The sequence below is a fragment of the Miniopterus natalensis genome, chromosome 21 (genome assembly GCF_054644295.1).
Source record: "Miniopterus natalensis isolate mMinNat1 chromosome 21, mMinNat1.hap1, whole genome shotgun sequence".
Lineage (NCBI taxonomy): Eukaryota > Metazoa > Chordata > Mammalia > Chiroptera > Miniopteridae > Miniopterus > Miniopterus natalensis.
In genome coordinates, this window is record NC_142101.1 from 5019911 (window position 1) to 5026117 (window position 6207).

A 6207-nucleotide genomic window follows, 5' to 3' on the forward strand; every position below is an offset into this window, starting at 1 on the left:
GAAGCACATGAACTTGGGGGGCAGAAGTATGGGCTGAATTGTGTCCCCTGTCAAATTCAGAGTGTCACAGAATGTGCCTGTGATGGGAGACAGGACCTTTAGAGAGGTAATTAATGGGGTCATGTGGATGGGTCCTAACCCGCTGTGACTAGGGTCCTCATGAGAAGAGACTATGTGGAGACATGGAGAAGGCGCCATCTGCAAAGCCAGAGAGAGTGGCTCAGGTGGAACCAGCCCTGCCCACACCTTGGTCTTGGACCCTGGACCCCAGAACTGTGAGAAAATGAATTTTGTTTAAGCCCCCAGGCTGAGGTGCTTGGTTATGGCAGCCCCAGCAAACGGACCCAGGGGACAGCCCAGCGATGAGGCTGAGGAGGAGGCCCCTGTGGTCAGGTGTGTGTGAAAGGCTCAGGCACCCTCTCCCTGCTCCGAGAGAGCCGGACCCCGGGAACCCCCTAGCTCTGCGACCCTAGATTGCAGCTGCAACAATCACCACAAACTCAGTGCCTTAAATAATACAAATTCTGTCGGCAGGATTGGGGTTCTTTCTGGAGCTCTAAGCCTAAAGGAAACCTGTGTTCTTGCCCTTCCCAGCCTCAGGGGCTGCACAAGTCCCTGAGGCATTGAGGTCTTGATGCTGACCCTGAGCCTCCCGCCTCCATGTATCTCACAAGGACCTCTGGGTCCACTGGACGCACTCGGTCCGGGATACCCCCCCCCCCCGCCTGAAAGTCAGCTCACCCCCAGGGTGATTCCAGCTGGCGCCTTAATTCCCCCTCGTCACCTAACATAGCGTGGGCATCAGTGAACAGGACATGAGCATCTCGGGAGCCACCGTGCTCCCTGCCCCACCTTGGAAGCCACGTAAGATGGTACATATGAGCCACATTGTCAGGAAACATCGAGTATGGGGAAAATGGCCCTGGTTGATAAATTACAGATCGACAGGGAGCAGCTATGAATGAACTCCAGACACCCAATGTGGACACCATACTTTGGGCTTCCCCAAGTTTTGGAGACTTGTAAGTGGCATGTTCCCTTGGGGCCTGGAAGCCATGGGGAGGCGATCCTCTCCTGTGGGGCAGGCTCTTGGCCTGCACCTGCCAGTACGGGTCTCACCTTGCACCTTACCCACCTGGGCATAAGACTGCTCCTGATGCCCGCAGCTGCTGTAAGAACTTCCCAGGGCCCCCTTGTGAGCAGCCCTCACGCCACCCGGCTGGGAGCTGGGGCCTCTGTGCTCATCCTCTGGACGCTGTGTGTCCCACCATCGTCTCTTGAGTCTGAGCGTGGAGTCAGTCCTTGGCCTGGCCCAGGCTGGAGCAGGTGGCTTTCATCTTACGAGCAGTGAGGAGTTGTCTTAGTCTGCCCGGGCTGCCAAATTAGAATGCCATAGGCTTAAACCAGTGAAGTTTATCACTCAGTTCCGGAGGCTTGAAGTGCAAAACCAAAGTGTGGAAGGGTTGGTCCCTGGTGAGACCTCTCTTCTGGCTTGTAGATGGCACCTTCTCCTGGTGACCTCACATGGCCTTTCCTCTGTGTGGGGTGGGCTGGGGGCTGGGCGCGGAGGGGGGGAGAGAGAGCTGTGTCTTCCAGTCCTACGTGGTGAGGGCCCACTCTATGACCTTATTAATCTAATTATTCGTTAAAGGTCCTATTTCCAAATGCAGTCACTGGAGGTTGGGGCTTTACCATATGAGGGGGGGACAGTTTAGTCCATAACAGGAGCCACCCTTACATTTGTAAATACTTCCCATTTTAACACCTTTTCTCCCACACGGCCAATGCTCACAGTGTTAGCGTTTGAGACTGACACCCAGAGGGGTTCACACTGCGCAAGGAAGTCGACTTCCCCCAGCTCAGACATGCTGGGAATGCTGGGTGCGGGTGCGGTTGCAGGTGCGGGTGCTGGGCAGCGTTGATCGGCTGTGCTGGTGGGTCGGCGCTCAGTCCTTCAGAGGCTCTACAGGCCCGAGGTGCAGGTGGACATGCACCCGCAGGGCTGCTGCTGGCCTGCCGGGCTGGCCGGGCACTGCAGCTGTGGGTGGCCGGGCACTGCAGCTGTGGCTGGCCGGGCACTGCAGCTGTGGGTGGCCGGGCACTGCAGGTGGTGCGTAGCTGCTTTCTCTCTCTCCCGTGCTGCTGCTGCGTTTTCACCGAGACACGTGGCAGGGTGAGAGGCAGACGGCGGTTTGGTAGGAATTTAAAGCGGGAGCATCCTCTGAGTACCTTGGAAAGTCAGGGTAAGAGCAAGAGGTGGTCGAAGAATGGTGACGACTCACGAGAAAGGCACCAGCTCACAGGTTTCCAGCTGCCGGGCCTGCGACAGCTGATGAATCGAAGTAAGGACCGAGAGTGATGAACGAGAGCCCATTGAACAGAACCGCAGGTCCCTGCTGACACCAACCGGGGAGTGAGTACAGCTGACCCTTGAACAAGGCAGGGTCAGGGGCCTAATACACGAAAATCTGTGTATAACTTTCGACTCCCCCAAAACTTTACAACAGTCGTCCCTTGATATCCTTGGGGGATTGGTTCCAGGACCCTCACAGATACCAAAATCCTGAGATGACCCAGTCCTCTATATACAGTGGTGCAAAATAGTGCACACAGCCGGCGCCATGGATTCCTAACCACAGAAGTAGTTTTCAGTCCCCAGTGGGTTGAATCTGCAGAGGTGAAACCTGGGCATACTGCATATTTATTTTGAAAATTTTGCTTTTAAATGGATCCGCGCAGTTCTAACCCATGTTGTTCAAGAATCAATCAATGTACATTGAAAGTTTGAGGAACAATTTTACATAGTTTCAAAGTATCTCCCCACAATTACAAACAGAAAAAGCATAACTTTAGAGTGGGGAAACCACCTTCATGAAGGGGTGAAAATAAACAGCGGCAGTGGGACAGACTGAAGCCCTGAGCCACCTGCTGTGAAAGAAGAATGCAGTGTGTGTTCATAGTCTCCCTTCCCAAGAAAATACCTGAATTTCCCGGAGAAACATAAACAAGCCCAACTGAGGGGCATTCTAACCACGTGTGACGTGTTCTGAGTTGGATCCTTTTGCGATAAAGGACATTACTGGTAACTTGACTGGAGTCTGGGGAGTAGGTGGTGGTCACTAACAGCGTTAACTCCCTGACTTTGATGGTGGTGTTGTGGTTTGAAAGAGAATGTCCTCGTTTGCAGGACTTACAGGTACCCAGGGGTAGGGGTCAAGGGATTCAGGTCAGGAAGAAGTTTATACTCTACTTGCAACCTTTCTATAAACAAGATTGTTATAAAATTTAAAAATTTTAATGCTGACAGTTTTTAAAAGTAAATACAACAAGCATATGAAAAGATGCTAAGCATCATTGGCCATTTGGCAAATGCAAATTAGAACTACAGCGAGATCCCACCTCACACCCACTAGGGTGACTAAAATTTTAAAAAAGCCACACACACAAAATAACATGTTGTCAAGGATGTGGAAAATTGGAACCTAGTACATTACTGGTGGGAACGCAAAATGCTTCAAAGCAGCCACTCAAACAAATACAGATATACACACGTTCGAAGCTGCACTGTTCACAGTAGCCTTAGGGTGGAAACAGCCCAAATGCTCATCAAAAGATGAATGGATTAAAAAATTGTGGTATAACATAGGAGAGCACCTAGAAGGCCCAGCTCAGGTGCCTGGGGAGGCTGAGCCACTGGACCCTACAGGACACCTACTACACAAAGCCAATCTACCAATTCCAGGAGACACAGCAGCTCTACCTAATACATAGAAACAAACACCTGGAAGCAGCCAAAATGCAGAGGCAAAGAAACATGTCACAAAGGAAAGAAAAGAAGAAATCTCTAGAAGAGGAACTAAATGAAATAGATCCAAGCAAGCTAACAGATACAGAGTTCAGAATTTTGGTTATAAGGATGTTTAAGCAGACTATTAGGGAGATAACTGAGAAAATCAATAACATAATAAAGTACCAATTTGAAATGAAGTATACAGAAACTGAAATGAAGAATAATTTACAGGGAATCAATAGTAGAGTAGATGACGCTAAGAATCAAATCAGCAATTTGGAACATGAGGAAACAAAAAGCACCCAACCAAAAGAGAAAAAGAAAAAAGAATCCAGTAATATGAAGATAGTTTAAGGAGCCTCTGGGACAACTTCAAGAGGCCCAACATTTCGTATTATTGGGGTGTCAGAAGGGGAAGAAAGAGACCAAGGAATTGAAAACCTATTTGAAAAAATAATGACAGAAAACTTCCCCTACCTGGGGAAAGAAATAGACTTTCAAGTCCAGGAAGCACAGAGGGTCCCAAAGAAGAGGAACCCAAAGAGGCCCACAGCAAGACACATCATAATTAAAATGCCAAAGGTTAACAACAAAGAGAATCTTAAAAACAGCAAGAGAAAAGCAGGTAGTTACCTACAAGGGAGCACCCATACGACTGTCAGCTGATTTCTCAACAGAAACCTTGCAGGCCAGAAGGGAGTGGCAAGAAATATTCAAAGTGATGAAAAACATGGAACTACAACCAAGATTGCTCTACCCAGCAAAGCTATCATTTAGAATCGAAGGTCAGATAAAGAGCTTCATAGATAAGAAAAAGCTAAAGGAGTTCATCACCACCAGACCAGCACTACAGGAAATGTTGAAGGGTCTTCTTTAAGAAGAAGCTGATGAACAAAAGAATCTGATGAACTAAATAGATCCAGAGACATTGACACATACAACAGACGATCATATTTCAGAGGGAAGGAGGGTGGGAAGAGATTAACCAAAGAAGTTATAAGCAGGTATGCATAACCCATGGACACAGTCAATAACAGGGTGAAGGCCTGGGGAGGGGGTGGGAGCGAGGTGGAAGGGGTCAATTTGGGGGAAAAATGGAACACCTGGAATACTCTCAACAATAAAGATAAATTTTAAAAAAATTGTGGTATAGCCCTGGCCAGTGTGGCTCAGTTGGTTGGAGCGTTGTCCCGTACACCAAACAGTTGAGGATTTGATCCCCATTGGGGCGCATACGGGAGGCAACCGATCTTTGTTTCTCTCTCCCATTGATATCTGTCTACCTACTTACCTCTCTCTCTCTACCTCTGTCTCTCTCTCTTTCACCCTTCCTCTGTCTAAAATCAATTAAAAAGTTGTGGCATATTTATAGAATAGAATACTGTTGAGCCATAGAAAGGAATGAAGTACTGATACATGATACAAAGTGGATGAGGCCCCAAAGCACTATGCTACGTGAAATCAGTCAAATACGGAAGATCTCATATTGCATGAATCCATTTATAGGAAATGTTCAAATGGGCAGATCCATAGAGACAGCACACAGATTGGTGTGGAGGGTGCAAGTTTTGTTTTGAATTGAGGGAAACATAAGGGAGCCAGATGGAGGTGGCGTTTGCACAACGTGTGACCAATACTAAATGCCACTGGTTGTTCACTTTAAAATGGTTTATGTATGAATTTGACCTCAATATTCTTAATTCAAGCATCTCAGTGTATATTTTGTATTTTAAAAAGGAAATGATGAGAGAGAAAATGCAGTTGCCAACAGCTGGAGGCTTTAGAAACAAACTGGTCCCGGAGGACACACCACCTGGTCTCAGGTGGACAGCTAGGCCCCTGCCTGAGACAGCTCCTTCCCAGCAGGTCACGGACAGGCCTGGAATTGGAAGTCCACATCAGAGAGGAGTGCCGTGGCGGGGGGCTGGGGCGGGGCTGTGCAGGGTGGAAGAGACCCCCCAGGGCAGAGGCAGTGCGCCCTGATTGCTGGTGGCTGCTGGTTTTGCTCTGACATTGGGGCTGCACCCACACCCGAGCAGGATGCCCGAATAACCGTGCTGAGGGGATGGAGGGGGCCTGGCGGGGCAGGTGGACGAATGTATGAGCTCATTCTCATCAAAGTGCGTGGCCCACTGTGCTGGCGTTTCAGCTTCCGGTAAATCACAGACGGGCCTGTGTCGTGATCTCTGTAGACTTACGTTCTCCTGAGAGCAGCTCTGCCTTCGCAGAGAGACATTACTCAGAGGTCTTACAAATAACAAAACACATGTTCTTTGCAGAGATGAGCACAGTCTGGTAGCCACGGTCGCGGGTTCCTAGTGATACTGGGTTACGTAGTGTCCCCCCAAATTCATACCTGCCTTGAACTGCAGACCATTCCTGTCTGGAAATAGGGTCTATGCAGATGTGCCTAGTTA